The 23,192-nt window shown below is 39.2% G+C and overlaps 1 protein-coding gene across 1 annotated transcript in view; it reads right to left on the bottom strand.

Annotated features, from left to right (window-relative positions):
* The window catches only part of ST6GAL2 (ST6 beta-galactoside alpha-2,6-sialyltransferase 2), a 169,865-nt gene that overhangs the window by 123,781 nt on the left and 22,892 nt on the right, over window positions 1-23,192 (bottom strand). The window contains exon 2 of the mRNA XM_015849787.2: window positions 18,241-18,302. The gene's annotated coding sequence lies outside the window, so the exon portion shown is untranslated. The remainder of the gene's footprint in view (window positions 1-18,240; window positions 18,303-23,192) is intronic.

A 23,192-nucleotide genomic window follows, 5' to 3' on the forward strand; every position in this document is an offset into this window, starting at 1 on the left:
TGGGAAAAACACCAAATCTCATGATACATGTGGCAATCCTGCCATATTTCAAGTACATAAAATAAAATGAATGTGATTTATTCATGGAGCGCATTCCATTCATCCATGAATGAAAATTGCCTCTGTATTTACAAATATCTATTTAACTGTAACACTAATTGGGTTAATGTGATCCATGATGAAAGGTCATCTTTGTGAAAGCATTTTCTGGTTAACATTCTTCTCAGCTGTTTCTCTGACAGATTCTACTTTAAAAATGATTAAAACCTAAATTATTGAAGTTCTTTCTGATTTTAATTATCATAACCTGAATTTATTTTATACTTCTTATTTTTATTTGTTATTTTTTAAGATTTTAAGTAATTTCTGAACATAATTTATCTCTAAAGAATGCGATGTCAGAGCCAGGTGAAAATGGACTTCCCTCACTGATGAGGTACTCTCATTTTATGTTCTAACTTACATAGTTTATAGTATTCTTTCATGTAGCTTACCATTGTGCTGACATGTATTTCTCTTCTCACAGGTAATTTGGGGACATAAGTTTGAACTGAATTTAGCCAGTTCATTTATCAACAGATGACTGACACATATTTTATTCCTGTTATTTTTCAGATGCTAACATATACACACAAGTCCACTTGTATACATCCATACACAGAAATGGATACTGATGTCCAGAAAATACATGCAGTGAAATATTCAAATGTTGTTATGGTTGGTATTTCCAGATGGGCTAAATCATGGTAGCAAAGTGCTGTTAACAGAGCAGTTTATGTTTGATGTTTGATGTTCTTCTACTGAGACATAGCCTTATGGTTTTTTACTAAGAAAAGTGTCTTTTTGGGACACTGAAGGAAGGGAAAAAAAGCACAAAGTTTTGAAAATAGCATGTTGCAAATATTTTGATCACTGTTTTTCTGCAGTAAATCCACTATACCTCCTCAAATTTTATTTTCTCCCATACTCTGAAGAGAAATACCTGAAACACAAAATCTGGGCTCAATCTGGACAAACTCAAAATTCATGATGGGCTGAATGTGAGCTGTGCCTTCTGACCCTGCAAGGAATTGGATCTATATGACACAGTACAACATATACTTTCTGGTTACTACAAATGCAGCCTAATTATGCTTTACTGTAGGGAAGGTAGATACTTCAGCTCTCATTCCAGTCAGTGGTGATCTGGTCAGTATAGGCAGCAGTGATTAGAAGCAGTAAGCTCAAGCTGAGATGAGTACTAAGGGCTCAATTTATCCTTAAACATGGGAACATTTGTTCAATTTCTTTGAATCATAAAGGTTGGAAAACTCTTCTCTGATTGTTTAGTCCAGCCATCCAGCTACCACCATATTGCCTGCTGAACTGTGTCCCTGAGTACCACATCTAAATGTTTTTTGAACACCTTCAGGGATGGTGATTCCACCATCTCCCTGGGCAGCCCATTCCAGTACCTGACCAAATTTTTCCTAACACTCAACCCGAACCTCTCCTGTCACAACTTGAGGTCATCCCCTCTAGTACTATCTCTAGTTACCTGAAGATGAGGACAACCCCCACTTTGTCACAAGCTACTTTCAGGTCATTGAGAGTGCCTAGGACACCCTGCCTGACATTCTGCAGTCACAGTAGGGTAGAGATTATCATTAGATTCTATGCCACATCAGAAACTGTGCACAGATGTTTTATGTACTCTAGGGTGTCTCAGATAATACTAGACTGATGCCATTATGTGAGGAAATATTTGTTTCCAAAGGCATATATGGAGGGAATCAAACGACTCTTCTGAGACCTGGCAGTGCCTAAGTTAAGAAAACAGTCTTGCTTTGCTATATGGGTTTGGCAGTAAACTGCACTCTGAAAAATGAGTTGAAAAGGTGCTTGGACATAGCATTCAATGTTTCTCAGCTGGATAACAACATTTATTATAAATAATATGTCACTGCAGATTTGGGGAAAAGTAATTTCATCAAAATAACTCAATTTCTTCTTTCTGATGAACAGATAATGGTAACAGTATTCATGCGACAGACTTCTGCAGAGTGTTTGACTGTAGTAGTGTGCAAAATTTGATCAAAAAGTAGGACAGCATAAATTCAGCATGGTAGACACTGGTATTAAAATGCATTAACTACATTCTCAGAAATGTAACAGAACACTGCAAATCATTACAGAGTGGATTTGTTGTTAGCAGTAGCCCATGGAGTAGTTTCTTGCCTTGGAAGCAAAGAGGCTTTGTTACTGTTGTTTTAGACTCTAGTGGGAAAATGCACGTGGTATGTTGATGGGAGAGACTGGAACTTACAGCTGAAAGGTAAAAACTGAGCAGCAGTTTGAGAAGAGAACCACTGTGATTAAGTGATTGGAAATTGCCCCGTGGTATAATATATGAGAAGCTTTACCTATTTCACTTCTTAAAAAAAAAAAAAAAAAAAAAAAAAAGAAGCTTACGGTAGACTTGATTACAATCCAGCAGAGCTGAAAAACAAAGTTCAGCAAACTCAGAACTCAAAACTCAAGGGTGCACATTTCAAATTGTGATGATGATTAAACTTTGGGACAACTGAACAATTTTTAAGGAAGATTTTTAAATCAAGGTAGGTTTTTTTTTTTTTTTTTTTTTTTTTTTTTTATCCTCTATAAAATCAACGCAAGCTAGAACAGGAAAGAGCTCAGAGAAACTCTCTAGCCAACTTTGCGTTCAAGAACAAGGGCAGTGGTCACAACTGCAGCTAGTAAACAAACATACTCCACTCTCTTCTGCCCCATCACTCATACCCCCCCTCTCCCATCAGTTAGAAACTAAGCCTGAAGCAGTTCTGCTGCTTCTGTAGAGTCCTCAACATATCTCTGACGTTGCTAGTAGCCTTGTGGCGAAGTCACTTTCTCTCTTAGCTGCATTCTCTATTTTTCCTCATTGCAAAATGTCTTTACTCTTTCTCTGATCTGGAAATCCCTTGAGTCTGGTGCATAAGTACATTAGTATTGTGCAGGTATTTGCATAGTTCACATGTACACAACAGCAACATTCTAGCAACTCTAGAAAGCAATATTATCCTGGCAAGTCACCTCCAGTTCTCTGACTTCACTGGAGCAGCTTCCTATTTCAGGGTCACAGTGCAGTATCTGAAACCACAAACTGTTTTGAAAGGAGAATAAACACTGAAGAATTATGTCAATACAGAAAAATAGTTACACTTCTTTAAACATAACTTGATCTGTCACTGATTTCCTTATGCTAGGGCAATATTTGTTTTAAGGGATCAGATGGGATGCAGCTGGCACCTTCTCTTTACCACTGTCAAATAAGCAGGAGGATCTACACTATGGCTGCTATGGCAGAAAACTGAAGAATAAGACAGGGACACTTGTCATCATTGACTTGACAGCAGCAGTGGGAGGCATAAATCATCATCAGCTGAATGCTGTATGTATGTGATAATGGATATGTCACAAAATTGCTGCATATATTATTACAAATGAGCTAAAAAACTGATTGTATAACTTCAATACACACTTGTTCTGAAAAGAGCAAGACTGCTTCATGATTAAATATTGCTTGAAAGAATAGTTTTATGAAATGACTTGAAGTCTGGAAGGTAGATGAGTATAAGGTTGGTCTGGAAGTTTTTTCATGTTTAGTCTAGGAATCTAACTCAGAATATCTGATCAGGTGCAGTCTATCTTACAATTCTTTTTTAATTCCAGAGCAATCCCAGAATTTCATTAACGTTTATTCAAAGTTATATGAACAGACCCATTCATGTTTTGAGACTTCATTGGTCCTTCCAGTAATTCTCTTCCTGAAGGATTTTTGCTATTTCTTCCCCAACTTTACTGTTGCAAGGCCTGTTTTTTTCTTACTAAAAACATATATTTGAGAAGGAGATCGAAGGCCCGTTCAGTAGGCTTACAGCCAGATATGTATGAGGAAACTAAAAAAGAACTGAAGCATAGCCCAAAGTACTGCCCCTCGTCTTTCCATGCTTTTTAACTTTGTTAAAGCCGTGGAAACAGTTTTGGCTTGGGTCAGAAAGAGACCAAAAGATATTTAGATTTAGTTGTTTGTTTATGAAGGGCAAGAGCAGTTAGTGACATGCCCTCAAGCTGCACCAAGGCATCTACTGTCATGCTTGGAAGCAGGTTCCTGATTAGTGTTTGATTCATTAGTACAAACAGTGCCCATAATGCAAAAAATCACATGAAAAAGGTGATGGCATTGGTGGCATTTTAGACAGCATTACAGAAAACACAGTGGTCAGCACAAAGATCAGCTCAGGGTTGTATTCTGTCACTGTCAAATGCAACTGTCTAAAGAAGCAGCCTGAGTTACTTCACCATTTTTCAGTGTAACCACCTTCTACCAGGACTGAAGAGTCTTATTATAACTAAAAGCATGTAAATGCATGCATATATACACCCTTACTTCATAGAATCTCTCCCTTTTCTTTTTTTCTTCTATTTCAGAACAAGGAATATAAAAATGTCATCTTTGCAAAATCTGAAAACTCTACATTTCACTATGATTTTCATATTATATTTCTATACATTTTTGTATAGAATACATCCATAATGCACTTAACTATCTTACTGCCTATTCATTTTATATTTGTTTTACATTATGCATTTAGATTTTCTTTCTAATCGAGTTTTTTATTCCATTTCATGTTTTTGTAAAATACTGAACAGAAACAGCATGATGATGTATTGAAGTCAAAGTCAAACATCTGAACTCTACTAAATTAAAATGTTTTGAGTCTACAAGCATGCTTTCAGACTATTTTCATTTTAGAGCAGAAGTCACATTTTTAGTTGCCTTATTCTTATTGCAAACTGCATTTTCCTCCTTGAATTGTCAGCAATTCCAAAGAAACAGCAATTTCAGTTCCTGGCTGGTTGTACACAATGAGTTTATCAGCTTCTCTGGTTTGCAGAATTTGCTGTGTCATGAACTTCAATGAATGATAGCTATTCCACTTGGACACACCTCCTATTCAGGGTTTTCTTCAGTGCAGTGATGATCTTCAGTGTGTTTGAACAATGATACAAGATGAAAGGAAAATCCAGACTGTTGAAAGAAAAGGAGCCTCCCAGGAATTCTTTGTCAGTACCCATAACCATGACCTTTTCTCTGCCAAGAAAATCCTACTATGAAAGGCTTTGAGAGTTACCAGTTACTGGAGAGATTTGCTATCCCTTATGCTATTTGGGATAATAGCTGGGAAAAAGGGGGGGGCATGTACGCATATTCTTCATGTGTACAGACACCATCTGGAATTTTCTATTAAATCATCATCCTATTATCTGCCTCTTCTAGAATCTTTCAGTCATAAATCTGTGTAAGAACAGAGTATTCTCTGGAAACATAGATGAGGCTTTACCTTCAACACGTAAAAAAGAGAATTCCTGCTGCAAACTACTTATCCAACACATTCCTTTTTTTTTCAGCTGGAGGGGTAAAAACCTAAAGGAGCAAAGTAAACCAAAATTGTCCTGTGTAAGCAGAACAGACCGAGAACTGTTACTATGGAATTAATATTCATAAGGCAAATTACAGGCTTAGGATGCCAAGTTTCAAATATTTGACACACAGCAGTCAGAAGCAGTCCTCCCACAAGTGAGAGGAAACTCACAGCCTCTGACTTGAAATTCTTTCTCCAGACATTCACCCTGTATATATATGATTTGTTAACAGGCTGAACATAAGATAAAAAGAAGTGGTGCTTAATTAAAAATAGGTCTGGAATAAACTAATACCAAATACTTATTTTTGCAAGGTTTTTATGTTGAGGGCAAATGAATGCACAGATTATTCATTATAAATTGTATCCTTAAGAACTCTGTATCCAGAATTTATAGAGATTTTTAGAGATCCAGCATGACACAAATGCCTCTGTGGATGCCTTCTCCCTGGAAGCATTCGAGGCCAGAGTGAATGGGGCTGTGAACAAACTGGTCTGTGAACAACCTGGTCTCTGTCTCCCTGCCTATAGCAGGGGGGTTGGAACAAGGTGATCTTAAAGGTCTCTTACAATCCTAACCATTCTATGATTCTATGAAATTCAGAGTTAAACTAATATTTAAGATAAAAATCTGGTTGTGGTGAAGCTTTAACCATATCAGGAAAGGATCCTATGTTTCATGTTTTGCACGTTTTTTAGAGATATGTTCCTCAAACCTTGCCTTGCTGTTCTTTGAAAATACCTGGGAACTGTTACTCCATTAGGCAGCAATAGGACAGACCACTAAAACAGCTGCTAATAAAGAATTTCTAACACTGTTTGTATTTATTTTTCCTTAGATCATATCATCTTCTGCCTCCACTTTTTGATTCAGCACCTTCTGATTTGTGAAAAGCGCATGATGAATCATTTGCCTATATTAATAGTAACAAACTTTTCTCTCTTGGGATGGACTCATAACCACTCCAGCTGCCAGCTTTGTGATTACAAAGAGGTTGCCAGCAGCAGGCTCTTTCATGCATTGGTTTGCAATAAAGAAGGGCTGCCAGATTATCACTCGTATTACATCCTTTTTGCAGCACACCAAAACGGGGAGATGAAGGAGGGTGCTTTGAAGCCTAAGAAGAAAATACTAAACTTGGAAAAAAGAAACAAAAATAAAGAGTAAAAAAAAAGAGGAGTTCCTTAAGAAAACATGACCAGGTGGAATACTGTTATGAAGTCTAAAGGAAATTAAGCTTTATGTAGTTATGATTGCCTCAGTTCCCCTCCGTGTATATAGCTGGCCTTTTTTTCATGGGACGTACCTATTCACATAGTTTTTTTGAGATGATCAGCCTTAAAAGATTTCTCCCCATTGTAGCATGCTGACACATCTGTAGCCTAAGAAGCGATAACAGACCTTGCAGTAAGTAAAAGGGCATGGATGTGGGACACTGAAGGAGCCTACAAGCTCTTTTGTTTCTGCATTGGCTCCTCAAGCAAGAAATCTGTGATTAAAAATGGGATAAGAAAGGTGAGCCTTCAATTAGAAAATAGCAGAACTTCTGTACATTACAGGACCACCAGTTCAGAGACTGAAACAGGAGAAGTAACTAAGACGAGGAAGGCAAATGCTCCCACAGAGGCAAGAAGAGCTGTTAGCAAGAAATGACTGGTAGCCTTCCAAGACAAAAGCCATGGCGTGTCATGCTCAACCCTGACTGCCAGTGCTACTGTAGAATCACAGACATTAAAAGAAACTAAGGGGGATGTGAGGTCTCTGCTCCTTGAACTGCCAATATTGCTTCTGTGCTGAAAGGCAGAACACATTGCTGGGACCCCAAAATGTATTCCCAACTCCCAGCTCATCTTCTGGCTAAACCAGAAGGAGCTGCTGCAGTGGAAGAGAGGGAAAATGTCAGAAAACTGAAACACTGCCAAAGTCCAGGATGTAACAGTTATAAACAAATGTCAAATGACAGACAGGATGTGCCTTTCATTACCAGAAGCTTTCGTCTCATCTTCCCTTCTCAATCTCCTTGACAGATATTCTATTTCTTTAATCAGTTGTTTTGGTAATTGCCTGCATTGACATACAGTTGGTTTGGGCTGACATTATGTTTACAAAGGAAGCAAATAAAAGTGTAACATTTCTATCCTCACAACATGTTTGACTATTGCAAAGGTTGTGAAGTCCTGCAGAGCTCCCTAGAACAAGCAACTGCTGAAATACTGAATACCTGTGGTGTATTTTATGCATTCAGAAGCATACACTGGGTGATGTGCTTTTGTTGCAAAACAAACTGAAAAGGGGCAGAAATTGGAGAGTAGTTTGAGTTTGGTGGAAATGGAACAGCAGGAAAAAAAAAAAAAAAGACCTTCACAATCGATGATGAAGTTGAGTCTCTTAAACAGTCATTTACAGTCATTCATCTCTGGCAGAAGATGTGAGCTATTATTCTAGATGTCAGAAGTAAACCAAAATACCGGGTCTGTATGCATCGTATGTGTGCAGAATACACAAACTGATGAGCATTTGCACAAATTCAGTTCACTGAGACATTTAGCTCAGGATGATGAACACAGATTCTTCATCATTATTTGCATTCTTAGTTCCAAGTTGCATTCCAAGGCACAGAGAATTTATATCTTTTTTAAGTCCAAAGAGAGAACAGTCAGTTTTCAATCAGCTTTTCTAGAATGCAGATCACTTTTTACCAAGATGGTGTCACTTAAGCAGCGAAACTCTGTGGTCATATTCAAACCTTCTGACACTCAAATCAGATCACCATCTGTCTGTGCTTTGCGCAGGTATAGAGTTATTTTTCTGCTTCAGTTAATTGTTTTTAATGGACTTCAAGTAAACTATTGACAAAAGAGAATAGGTTATGGTTATGGACTCAAAATAAACATGTAGGCATTGAGACCTTAAGTACACTTGACTCCTGTTCAAAACAGGGCATTCTTTTTCTTTTAAACACCGTATGTGCTGTTTTCTTGCAGATAAATTAGTGTTTATATTCTTCTGCAGACATTTTTTCATGTGAATAAAAAGTCTCCTGTTCTTCTGATAGCCAGAAGGAATCTCTAGAGATACCTGCTTTGCTCTGACCTCCCAGTACTAAGCTTGTAATGACTGGTGGAGACTGAATGGGAGATATATGTCAGTATCCTGGCAGACAACATGTTGGCTGTGAGCCAGCAGTGCACCCTGGTAGCCAAGAAGGCCAATGGGATCCTGGGGTGCATTACAAAGAACGTGGACAGCAGGTCAAGGGGTGTGATCCTTCCCACTACACTGCCCAGGTGAGGCCACATCCATTTGGACAGCATCCATTTCTGGGCTCCTTAGTTCAAGACAGTCAGGGAACTGATGGAGAAGGCTCAGTGGAGAACCACAAAGATGGCGAGGGGCCTGGAGCATTGCCCTTGTAAGGAAAGGCTGAGACACCTGGGCTTGTTCAGTCTGGAGAAGTGAAGACCAAGATGTGAACCTATCACTGTTTATAAATATCTCAAGTATGGTAGTGAAGTGGATGGGGTCAGTCTCACAGATATGAAAAAACTTCATTACTTTGAGGATGACAGAGCACTGTAATTATATAGTCTAGATATCAGAAAGAAATTCTTTACTGTGAGGGTGGTGAGACTCTGGAACAGGTTGCACAGTGAGGTTGTGGATGCCCTCCCTCCCCGGAAACATTCAAGGCCATGCTGGATGGGGCCGTGAGCAACCTGGTCTGGAGGTATGTATGCTTGCCTATAGCAGGGGGGTTGGAATTAGGTGATCTTAAAGGTCCCTTCCAACCCAAACCATTCTATGATTCTATGAAACAGGCTACCTAGGGAGGTCATGGAGCCTCCTTCACTGGAGATATTCAAAATCCATCCAGACACTTTATTGTGTGACCTGCTGTAGGGAACCTGCTTTAGCAGTGGTTTGAACTTGATGATCTCTAGAAGTCCCTTCCAATCTCTATTATTCTGTGATATGCAGTCCTTTCCCATGCATTGTGCTGGTGAAACTATTTACCTCTGCTGACCCACATGTATCCCTAGTATCTAATGGAGGTAAGAAGACAGAATTTTATACAGCCCTAAAACCAGTTCTTAATATGTGTAATGCTTTTATGTTCATCATTCTACACAAGAAAGGTTGTCACTGAATAGGAACTCTCTGTCTGTTAACTTCTGCACTCTTTGTTATTACCACCTCTAAGGGTTTTGTTGCATGCAGAAAAGTGTACCATTGAACAACCATAGGAAACCTACGTCTACAGGTAACATACTCCTTTGTATATCGATCACAGTGGAAGACAGGCCAACAATTGCACCTGCTCTCACATATAAACAACACCATCTGCTTTTCTGCCATCCATCCTCATAGGACCATTTCCATTTTCTTCATCCCAAACCTTAATCTTTTCCAAGGCACCTGGCTGGTGAGAGCCAGAGTAATACTTACGGAAATAGTTAATAATTCAAGAATGGGAATTTGGTCATGCAGATGAAATTTTAAAATTCACAGGAGAGCTTTCATCTTTTTTGACAAAGAAACCACCCCCTTATAGTTCTTTAAAGAGATCTTCAAATCAAAATGATGAATTGTCTTGCTTGTGAAATTAATTCCCTTTCTTTGCAGGAAAACAAAAACACGAGGGAAAATTCTGCTTTACATGGTCACTTCCAAAACATGTTTTAATTTATGTTAATATTTGCTCCCACATAGCTTTACATACAGTCTGAGGTATTCTAGTGTACAGAATTAAAGCTCTGTAGACTTCAGTGACACCACAACAGTGTACAAAAGCTGTGGATATGCATCTGCGAACATTTGTGAGCTTGCCATTTCACAAGTATGCATGTATCAGGAGTCTGATTTAATCAGATGGATGTAGAAGTATTTTCTTTTGAATGGCTGGTGACATACAATGCAACAAAAAGATATGCAGCATTTCAGATTTCAGAACATATCTTCTGTGCATTTTACTCATGTTATATATAGCATTTTAACACAACAGATTTATTATGGCGAAGAATCAAGAGAAAATAACTTATGGTATCTCTTCATGGAGTTACCCACTTTTATTGAGGGTAGTCTCTCTGTAGCTATAAACAGGAGGCATTTGTCATTTGTTATCACAGACACTCTGCCTGCTGCCTGTACTTTAGAAATGTATTTCATCACAAAACTGTCCACCTAGACGAACGGCATTTCTCAATGCTAAATTTATAGTTCAATTGTAATCACTCTTACACTATCACCGTCTTTCGAAGTGTGTATACAATTAATACAAATAAAATGGAAAACCATCATTTATGGTGTCAAAGTGCTAGAAATAGAAAAAGATAATAAGTCAGTACTCTCTTTATAGGTAATGGAATTTAGCATATGCATGTAGGCTGTGCTACTTTCACCTGAGCTGATAAAATGCAGTACTTTTCTTTCTTGCAAATGAGTAATTTATTCCTGTTTTGTAGGTTTAGGGCTGACAACCACACAAAAGCTTGTGCAAATGAAAGATTTAGGAGTGAGTCTACTGCAAGGTTGTTCTTCCACCCTCCAAAGCATACTTATGAAGTCCATTCAAGTTAAGGCTATCCAAAACCTGCAGAGCTCTGCCTATTGTTGCTACTCTTTATAGAGGACAATGGAATGAGTGGAGCACTACAGGGCCCAGCCAAGCAGAAGGAGACCCTGCTCTGCCGCAGTGCCAAAGGATGAAGGAGTCCAGCCATAAACTCTGAGGACAGCCCAGGTACCAAATAGATTGCATCCTGCCAATGGCAGAAACAGATGGATTTCTGAGCATACAGGATATTTTTACATTTTTTTTCTGTCCTGGAAAACAAAAACAAACTGATTGGTTTATGGATGTAATCAGACTGTGGATTAGATCTAATTACATTTTGCAAGTGTTTTCACTAAGGTTTAGGGAGAAACCTTTGCAAAGTTTTTAACCTGAACCCTCCAGATAATGATTCACTGTCCTGACCTTCTACCCTTCTATTCCTATACTAATCTGTGCCAGGGAAACAATATATGTCTGTAAATTAATCCTGTCAACACATTTAGCTGCTTAGAAAAATATCTGAATGCGCGCCTGCAGGATTATAAGGGATCTACAATCTAGAGAGGGTATTATAATGTCTGTTCATTCTCTGGCCCTGAATATATCTGAACTGCATAGCAAAGCATTTTCTTTTTTTCTTTGTCTTCTATTCTTATTGCTTTTTAAGAACAATGGTGCGTCAGCTTATCTTGGTAACAGTTCACATTGTTCAGTAATAGATGTCATCTCGATACCACACCACAAGATCATCTCCAAACACGTTTGCTCCTAATCTATGCAGTTCTACAGAGCTGGCACCAGAGCAGGTATTATTTATAATTATGTTGATAAACCTTTTATCGTTCAGCAAATTGATTCTCTGTATTTGTGGCTGCTGCTTCGTTTAACACATATTTTTTTTTCTTCAATGAACTGTTAATATGCTGCGCTAAAACACTGACACTCGTAAGTCAGAGATGAGGTCATTACATATGCAGTTCAACATGCAGCATGGATGCCAGAGTAGAATAACTTAATTAAATCCATCCTCTGAGCATTAAGAGGGTTATTCTCAGAGGCTTTTTCAAGCCTGGGCATGCTTATGTGGTACAGAGGAGTGTGGTACAGAGATATGGAGGCAGTTTGTTTGGCACAGTGCAGTGCTCTGGGGTGAACACACAGGCAGAGAGCTGATGCCTGTAGGATGCTCCACTTGGGGCTGGCCATGAGGCCTGACTTAGGGCCATCAGTACACCTGAGCTGACCACAGCTGGCCTCAAAGCAGGAGGCTACAGACTGACCCTTCAGAGCAAGGACATACATACAGCAACTGAGTCTTGCTGGGCAGGGAGGCCCTAGTCAAAAGGCAACAGAGAGAAAGCAGCAAGAACGAGGTATCTTTGCCAGGGCAGTGAGGTGCTGGCACAGCTGCCCAGAGAAGCTGTGGTGCCCCATCCCTGGAGGTGCTCAAAGCCAGGTTGGATGGGGCTCTGGACAGCTGAGCTGGTGGGGGGCAGCCCTGCCCATGGCAGGGGTAGGGGCTGGCTGGGCTTTGAGCTCCCTCCCAACCTAAGCCATTCTATGATAATGTGCACAGTCTCAAACCTCCTGTGCCTCACTGAAGGAGTTGGGAATAATCTTCTGTGAAACTTGGGGAAATTGAGAGTAAAGAGAGGGAATAGAGAAGTATTTAACTGTTATGTTTTCTTCTTACTTTAACAATACCTAAATGAATGATCAGAAGTTTCTGATGTCAACAAATTAATTATACTTAGGTAAAAATTGCTCCAGTCAAAATTATTCTGCCCATGAAAGCATCCTTATTACCCATCATTTTTTCTGAACTCTTAGCTCAGACACCATGAGCAAAATATTCTTTTCATTCTCTTAACATATTTACAAAATCTTCCTCTTGTTTTGTTATGGCCTTTTAAATAGTTTCTTCTCTCTTGATCTTTCTGCACTGGTTTCTTTCTGTACCATTTCATCTTTTCCCCTCTCCATTTGGGGACTTTCCTCTCTTCCCACCACTGGAGCCATTGCTGATACTCAGATGTCTCTGTGACCGTGGTTGTTTGGCATCAGCTGGGCTTACCAGCTTATCTTCCTAGGATACTGCCCATCATTTTGGCCCTGCTCCCATGATCAGCTTCTCTACCACTCAGGTACCTGCACTGTGATTTTGTTTTCCCCCATCTCCACTGTTCTCCCACAGGGGAAGTAAACCAATAGTGTTTCAGAAATTACTCAGTTCTGAAACTGTACTCCACCTCCACAGCCAACAAAATGTCTTAACATCAATAATCTTTAAACACTGGCTTCCCTTAAACAGTAGTTACTAAAGGCAGGTATTTTTTAAATCATCATGTCTGGATAGCTTGTACCCAGGAGCTTAAAAAGAAGCTGAAGAACTTCTTGAACCTCTAATATCGATTTCCTGTCAGTCTCTGAACACAAGGAAATTTAAAGAACTAAACAAGATTCACTTATAGAGTTAGAAAAATAAATCAAGTTGTTGCAATTATAACAAAATAGAACAAAAACAGTGCAACACCTTTCTGTAAGACTGGGAGTGCTAATGATGAAGACAAGGGCAGTGTGAGATGTTAGTTAGTGTATGAACTGGTATTGTGTTCTGATTTATCAGAAAGAACAGGGAAGTGCAAAGTTGTTGTGCTTCACAGTAAGGAAGATAAAATAGGTAAATTCATCAACATCCAAGTTCAGTGGAAGATGAAAATATTCCTGAAGTATCTTGTGTAAGTTGATCTTTATGATTCTTACCTGCAAACCTAGAAATACATATAGAACCATCACTGATTAAAGCAGGCATATCCAACCTGTGGCCCAGCTATCCTGTAACCATTCCCTTCCCTGTGTCATCATGGCAATGGCTCTGTCCCACTGAGCTGCCCTGCCCATCCCTGAGTGTACATCCATCACTAAGCAACAACCACACATCAGTGTGCTCTTAACATTATCTCAGCTGAAACTGGGGCAGGGGAGGGTGCAATGCAGTGCTAACTCAAGTGATAGCAAAAACTATTATGTATTTTGATATATTGGCTAAATACAGTCCTGAAAACAGTGAAAAATATGCAGTTGTGCTTTCCATTGTGATAAAAGAATTTGAGAATAGATTTCAAGATAGATTTTTTTGTTGTCAGTTTTCAATTGTTTTTTGTATATTTGCAACTCCATTTTCATGCATTCAATACATTTTTCAAATGGAATTTATAGAATTTTGACCAGATACTCACCTCAGATTTTATCATGTTTCTTAGCAGACTTTTATAAGATAAATGTATCCCTTGCGTCACAGTTGCACCTTATTCATGTCCTACTTTTGGCAGCACGTACATTTGTGAATAATTGTTTTCAAGGATGAGAGCAGGAAGAAGAAAATTTCAGAAATCTGACAAATACCTGGATAGCTTTGAATTGCAGCCACTGCTGTTGAACCGGACTGATGCATTAGTTTCACGAAAACAGGATCACAGACTCCTCTAGTTTTGTTTTTGTTGCTCTTTATTAATGTAGTTTTAATGAAACTATTAATATTAGGTTTTGCTACTTATTACATTAACTATATTATATATGATGATGTGATTGATGTCTGTGAAGAGGAAAGAGACCTGGGGGTGTTGGTTGATGCTTGGCTGAACATGAACTGACAGCATGCCCAGGTGGCCAAGAAGGCCAACAGCATCCTGGCCTGCATTAGAAATAGTGTGGCCATCAGGAGCAGAGAGGTAATCATCCCCCTGTACTCGGCACTGGTGAGGCCATACCTCAAGTACTGTGCTCAGTTTTGGGCTCCTTGCTACAAGAAAGACACTGAGGCCCTGGAACATGTCCAGAGAAGGGCAATGAAACTGGTGAGGGGTCTGGAGCACAAGTCATATGCGGAGCAGCTAAGGGAGCTGGGATTGTTTAGTCTGAAGAAGAGGAGGCTCAGGGGAGACCTCATTGCACTCTACAACTTCCTGAAGGGAGGTTGTGATGAGGAGTTTGGCCTTTTCTCCCAGACAACAAACAGGGCCTGAGGAAATGGCCATAAATTGTACCAGAGGAAGTTTAGATTAGACATAAGGAAAAACTTTTTTTCTCAGAGAGTGGTCAGGCACTGGAATGGCTGCCCAGGGAGGTGGTGGAGTCATCATCCCTGACAGTGTTCAAGAGGCATCTAAATGAGGAGCTACGAGATATGGTTTATTGACTTCAGGAAGCAATGGTAATGGGAGGATGGTTAGACTAGATGATCTTGTAGGTCCCTTCCAACCTTGTGATTCTATATTTTATGAGGACTACTCCAAAAGTAATATCTCCTGTACCATGGTGTTGATTCGCAATGTCAGAGGCAGATGCTGGTAGCATGGAAGTAGAGGCTGCATCTTCCCAACAATATTCTGTTATATTTTGTTTCCATGTGACAGATGGCAGCAGAGAGGCAGCCTGACTTAAGGCTGTCTGGCATGGAAGTGCAGATGAAGAAAAGGTGTGGAATGGAATTCATCCATATGCTGAATGCTTATAGAGACCAAACGGTGGTGCCTTTCAGGAGCGGTGACAGTGGCAGTTGGTCACCTCTGCTGATACAGAATTTTACTTGTTCATTGCTGGTGAAAATGAACATATAATGACAAAAAGAAAAATACTTTTTTGTAGCTGAGAATGTGCTCTATCCATCAGAGTTACTGTGCTTATTGCATGTGTCATAGTTCCCATGGATAAAATAGGTGGCACTACTTTCGGAGCAGTCTATGTATATGTGACCCAGGATAATTCCTCTTCACTCAATGCAGTCCAGGCAAGCTAAAAATTTGGACAGTCATGGATTAAAATTTCTATACAACAAGAAGCTAGGAAAAATGATGAAAAATAAAAGTGATGAGATACTAATATAGTGTCATCTGAATTTACTGTTAAATATGACAACATTTCTGTGCAATTTAATATAAAGGGGTGTATTAATAAAGAACAATGGAACAGGCTCTGAGAAAATGATGCTATGAAAAAAAATCTTTAGATTATATAAAATAATCAGCTGTATGTATATTTTTAGTATTCTAATGACTCTGAACACCTTACTAAGAAAGTAGTTCTTGTAAAACATGTTGAACAATAAAGAGGACAGCTGAAAGGATTAATGCTGTTCTTCCACATGTAAACAGAGGGATATTAATCAGGAATAGAAAGGTCATATTACCTCTGTAGGTGCACTGAAGGGATTGCTGATATAACACCATTGTCTGTTCTGAAAGTTAATGAATCTCTGGATCTATAAATCTGAGCGATTTTCCTTATCTGGTCTTGTTACACGGAATCTACATAGATTACCTATTACTGTTCCTCCACATCTTAACAATCCTTCCTTTTTCACTACATTGGTCTTTGTTTTCTTGTCTGAGATTGAGTATGCACTAGCTGTGCCATATTTCTGTGCATCAAAATGAGAGAACAACTACAGCCAATATGCTTAGATCTGTAATTTGTTTCTTCTGTTTATTTACTTAACATAACAGGAATTATGCAAGAACAGATTATAAACTGACCATCACAAAGCCAATCAGACACGCATCACAAGTGGGACTCACAGAATCACAGAATTGTAGGGGTTGGAAGGGACCTCTAGAGATCATCAAGAGATCAACCCCCCTGCCAAAGCAGACTCCCTACACCACGTCACACAGGTAGGCATCCAGGCAGGTCTTGAATATCTCCAGAGAAGGAGACTACACCACCTCCCTGGGCAGCCTGTTCCAGTGCTTCATCACCCTCACTGTAAAGAAGTTCTTCCGCACATTCATGCGGAAATTCCTATGCTGTAGTTTCATCCCATTACCCCTAGTCCTGTCCCCAAGCACTACTTGGGAGCCCAGAACTGGACACAGTATTCCAGATGAGGCCACACCAAGGCAGAGTAGAGGGGGAGGATCGCCTCCCTCAACCTGCTGGCCACACTCTTTTTAATACACCCCAGTATGCCATTGGCTTTTTTGGCTACAAGGGCACACTGCAGGCTCATTGCCAACCTGTCATCCACCAGGACGCCCTGGTCCCTCTCAGCAGAGCTCCTCTCCAGCCTGTAACAGTGCATGCAATTATTTCTCCCTAGGTGCAAGACTCTACACTTGCTTTTGTTAAACCTCATCGGGTTGAAGGATGGAGATCAAGGTTTTTTTTACACTTACAGTTGGATCAAGACCTAGAAGAGGGTTGATTTGTTTACTCTAGTACCAATGGGGATAATTTCTTTCCACTTCCTGTTGAGAATATTTACAGAGTCATACTGGGCTTCCGTATGTCTTCATAGAAATCACTGATTGTTAAGAGCTGAAGAAAACTTGGAGACAAAATTTTCTGATCCTGACAACAAATTTGTACATAAAGCAGTGTGTATTGTGTTTGTGCATTCTAAACCCTGCCTGATGGTTTGCTAATTGCATCGTAGTACAAAGAAGGCCCTGTTCAAAAGTGTGGTTCACAATTCTACTTGTGCAGATATGAATGTGCAGGCTGGTACCTTTAGACCTCAGGCTGGTCCTCAGATTCTGGAAACATACGTGAGAAATGAGTACACTTTCCCAGATAAAACTCTCCTTTCATAGATGTAATATTGTCTGATTCCTTGCTCTCACCTTGGGTACAGCACATTGTTAAAATCAGGTCAGTTCAAGAAATTCTGCACTGCAACTTTATCTATACTTCAGGAAAAAATAAATAAATAAAATAAAATAAAACACTTGTGTGATGTCTCAAGGTTCTACTGTGATGATCCTGATAGACATCTGTACAAGATGCTGAACAATTGGTGAATCTTAGATTAGTTAAATTCTGGACAGGGCTCCAAAGACTCAGCTTTCCCTGTATTTCTCTGCAATGTTCCATGGAGACACACAGTCCCTAAAGAGAACCAGGAATCTACATTTGTGCTTCAATTTCATTAAAAAATATATATCTAAACCATAAAATGTTTTTACAATTTTGTCATCTTGTAGGTTTATAAAACTAGCTTTCATACCTTCTACCCTTGTTCATATGTAAAGCAATTAACAGCAAGTCCATTTTCATCCATGGTATCCTACCAAGAACCACTTTAAGAAATGCTTCTTGAAATTCCATATTCTCAATCTCTCTCCTGAGAGACTGCTCCGTAGCGATGGTATCATTTACTACAGCATTCCATAAATAATCATTCTATTAAAAATAAAAATAATCTTAAAAAGACAACAAAACCCTACCTCAGCCTCTAAATGACTGTTGACTGCAACATGTGAAAGCCCATTCAGTTCTTCATAATTCTCTGTGGAAAAGGGAAAGAAGGATTAAAGGTTTTTTTTAATCGTTAAGTCATAAACCGACTGCAAGAATAATACTTGTTCCTATGAGTAAAGAAGAAAACATTAAGAATATTATGTTTTTGTAAGACTTACAATGTTTAATACTGCCACAGATGCCAATAGAGGAAGGAAAAATAGTGCTAAAGGAAAAAAAGATGAATAAAAGGTTTTGAGTGTCCTAATTACAGAGAAAGCATAATTTACTTACACTTATTCTACTAAAGCAGCTTTCTTCCTCTCAAATTCACCAGAAAGAATACAGATAAGGAAATGGGGAGTATTTGTTGTCATCCCTTAATTGGTCAGTAGTTGCTGGCACACTAAATCAAATATCTAACACCTGTGTTTTATTTTCCTTTGTTGTTGGGTTGTTGTTAGTTTGTTGGCTGGTATGGGGTTAGCTGAAAGGCTAATTAATCCATTGTTATCGAGCTAGCAGATATCTGAATATTCCATGACTTCACTATGGAGATGCCAAAATAGCAGATCTGACCTATTAGAACAGCTTGAGCAAACATTTGCCAGTAAATGCATTAAATCTTGATGCATGGCTGTATAAATATATATTTATGGACTATAAATTTTGACGAAGAGTGGAGTTGTCATAAGCAGCTAATCTCACCATGGTAAACAAAAGAGATTATCAAAGTAAACTACTACAGAATATTGGATTGCTCTGTGCTGTTTTTATTAGTTTGAATAATTTTGTGGTTATATTTAGTTCTGCTTGTTGAGGAAATAAGTGGTTTAATGACTGGTGGTCTTTGAAAATGAAATGGGGGGGGGGGAGAGGGGAAAGCATCATTTCTACAACAGGTCTCAACTTTAAAGAGTTTTTTTGTATAAGGCCATGAAGTACCTGTCTTCTTAAGAGGGACAATCTCCTGTAAAATGTTTAAAACTTCACCAGGTAAGATTCAACCCAGCCCATCTTGGGCATGTGCATGGCTAGTGTAGGTACACTTACTGGTAGGTTGCTCCTACAGTAGTTGTATTTCCCCCTGTATTTTGTAAGTAGTTTATTGCAGAAGTTGCCCAGATTCCAACAAATATGTGGGAAAGTTGTCTGATGGAAACTGAAGCACATTCAGACAGCAGAATTAATTTACCTAAGTTCAGTATCATAATAGTAGCCATCTGGTGTTAACATAAGCTACAAGGTCTATGTTTAGTGGAAATGGGCCATTTGTCACAAGGGTTTGATAGGGATTAATGTTCCAGTTTGAATGAGTTCTTAGCATTTAGAACAATGTATCAAGTAAGATAACTCTTCACTTCTAGTTTGCCATCCTCAAGGGAATGCTGATTATCACTGCTGCATTGTCATCGGTCTAAACAAGATAATTAATTAATTGTATGTCAGAACGTACCCTGGAAGACCACGTTAAAGCACTGTTGAGAGCCTGATGATCTCTGCATTCAGGTAAGCCTCTGTCCCATGCTATGTTAACCTGCATTGTTGAAGAGCAAGGCAGTAATCGCAAGATCAACTATCAATTTTGAAAGGCTTCTGAAATTCTGAAGCAAAATGGGATGACTTAAGAAAGGAAATGTAGGTTTAGCTCTGATTATTTTTTTTCTGGCTTCTGTGGATATGAGTTAAATCTGCTGTTATTTTATGTGTTTGGGGTATGCTATTTTTCTGATCTTTCAGATCTCTTTCCCTTACTTTTTCCTATGTACTTATGCTTATATAAAATGCATTCTTTTAATATGTGATCATTGATAATGCTCAAATCTATTTAGTTTCTGCAAAACAATGTTAGTGAACATACTTAAACATAACGGTTAATCCTAACAGTGCTTTTATATTGCTGAAGAATTTGGTCACAATTTATAAAATATTCATAGCATTACAGAGCAAGCATCTCCAGATTTTACTGCAATCTACATTTTTAGAGGCACGGAGTATTCACAATCCAAACACGATGCAAGTACTTGTCACTTCTGAAAGCTGTCATGACTTACATTAGAAGTAGTTAATTTGAAATAAAATTAAATGAATAAACACCTACAGCTTTAGTGCCTAACATCTGAGTTACAGCTACTGATGGCATGAAAGCAGCAAACTGAGATAGACTGTCAATTATTACTTTCAGTTCTTCACATTCTAGGATTAGGAGCATCAATTGGAGTTAGTAGGAAATCAGTTCAGATGAAGCAAAAGCAGGCTGTTCTTAAGCACAGGTGTTTAATCTGAGAAACATCTTGAAACAGTTTATCGTAGATCCCAGATGTTTATAAGGTGCTGAGAGGGCAAATACCTGGATCAAGAAATCCATGAAGCAACACCAGTTAAATGGAAAGAATGACTCACATGGGCAGTCCAGCAGCTTCAACTGTCTGGAAACCAAGAGTGCTTGTGCAAAGCACCATGTGTGCTTGCCCTTTTCCTGTACTGAGTGTATCCCACTTCTGGCTTTTGGATGCTGAGATGCGTCCTCTAGGATCATCTAGTCCAATTACTATGTCCCGCAGTGTCATGTCCACAGTTTTTGAACACCTCCAGGGATGGTGACTTCACCACCTCCCTGGGCAGCATGTACCACTGCATCACTGCTCTTTCTAAGGAGAAATTTTTCCTGATATACAGCCCAAACCTCCCCTGGCACAACTTGATATTCCCTCTCTTTCTATCACTGTTACCTGGGGGAAGAAGCCAAGTCCCACTTCAATTGTAGAGGTAATTGTAGCTCAGTGAGTTCTCCCCTGAGCCTCCTCTTCTCCAGATTGAACAATCCCAATTCCCACAGCTGCTCCCCATAAGGCTTGTGCTCCAGACCCTTCACAGCTTTGTTGCCCTTCTCTGGACACACTCCAGGGCCTCAGTTTCTTTCCTGTAGTGAGGTCCCAGAACTGAACACAGTACTTGAAGTGCAGTCTCACCAGAGCTGAGTACATGAGGAGAATCACCTCCCTGCTCCTGCTGGTTGCTCTATTTCTGATACAAGTCAGGATGGCTTCTTTGTGTTCAGCCAAGCACTGACAATCAATTCTAGATCCTTTGTCTCCACTCAGCTGTCCAGCCACTCTGCCCCAAGCCTGTAGCAATGCATGGGGTTGTTGTGAACAAAACGCTGGACCCAAGATGTGGTCTTATTAAAGCTTATGTCACTGACGTCAGCCCAGTGATTCAGCCCATCCATATCCCTCTGAAGGACCTTACTACCTTCAGACAGATTGATGCTACCTCCCAGCTTAGTGTCATCCAAAAACTTACTGAGGTGATGATCATCCAGATCATCAGTAAAGATATTAAACAGGACAGGCCTTAACACTGATCCCTGATGAATACCATACGTAACCTGTCGCCAGCTGAATTTAACTCTATTCACCATTATTCTCTATGTGTGGTTGTCCAGCCAGATTTTTATCCAGGAAAGAGTACACCTGCCCAAGCCATGGACTGCCAGCTTCAATGCAGACAAGATTCTAATACTGCTTGTATTCAATGTATAAGCTGCTTCTCAGGTGACTACCAGAATGTAGCAAAGCTAGAAAACTTTTTGCTTTGGACGGGACAAAGTAAAGTTTTCTGTATGGTTACAGTCATCAAATTATGTTTCTCTGCTGAGAAAGAAAAAGTGCATGCAGACTCATGCAGGTCTCATTTGGTCCTGCTGCAAGAATACAAATATGAATAAAAAATTCTGGGTCACAGGACAGCAAGTGATTTGTGCTGATATTCATGGGATCAAGAAAAGTTGCATTTCATTATTATTTTTATTATTATTATTGTGGTTGTTATTGTTTTATTGTAACTATTCATCTGGCTACACTGAATGTGGAGTCAGTATAATTTGTTGGCACTGTCACTGTAAATGATTCTGTTTGTCCTTGTTTACCAGTCACAAAGAGTTCACATAAACTCTCTGGCGATCTTTTCCAACAGTATTTGGTGATGTCTTAATAACATGCAGCATTCTTGACAATATTGTTGGCAGTCCCAGAAAGACAGAAGTAACAATTATCTCAGAATAAACTGAAAACAAATTTGTGTCAAAAAAGTTTGGCGCATTGAAAAACAATTTTTATTTTTTTTTTACCCATTAAGGTACCATGTTCAACTTGAAGCTCTTTCCACTTTCAATCATTTTGAAACATTTATATATTTTTAGACAGTCTGCGCTTAAATAAAACTCTTTATTATTCCCCTTGCAATGTTTTCTGTAGAATCAGTAGGCTACTAATGGAGACATTAGTACTGTTGGCATTTGCCAGGTCTCATGTGCTAGAAGCAAAGCTTCATCTCTGCTTTCACCTTACATTTAGTTGGCATCCAGCAACACCCACTGAAGAGATATATTAGTGGGGAATATTTTTGTGGCAACAGCAGTAACTATGACAATCTATAGTAGTGTGCAATTATATCCCAGCACAAGAAGCAATGGAAAAAGAAAATCAGAAGTAACAATACTGTAATACAGTACAGTATCAACCTCTAAACCTTCACAGTAGGTTTAAGTTCGTAAATCCATTTAAGTTTACTTACTCCTGTTTTCTAATACTGTGAGAAGGTAAGAGCTGAGAAACTGCTCTGGAGACAGATAGACTAGAGAGCCATGTCTCCTTCGAAAGTGCCTAAAGGTTTCTTTACTGAGTTAGCAAAGCTTGTGCTTTGAATGATGTAATGAAGATTTGTTAGATCTGCAGCAAAATCAGCCCTGATGCTTTTGTGGTGTCAGGGGGCTGATGGGTGAAGAGCTTTGCACAGTGAGGAATTCTGGAGAAAACTGTACTTGTGCATGTAAAGATTAGAAACAAACCAACATACGCATGAAGCGAGCTGTCAGGGGAAGCCTTGGTTCATGTATCAGCACATCTTGTCTATTATTGGGATACTGGGCTATGAG

Source organism: Coturnix japonica, chromosome 1 (genome assembly GCF_001577835.2).
Source record: "Coturnix japonica isolate 7356 chromosome 1, Coturnix japonica 2.1, whole genome shotgun sequence".
Lineage (NCBI taxonomy): Eukaryota > Metazoa > Chordata > Aves > Galliformes > Phasianidae > Coturnix > Coturnix japonica.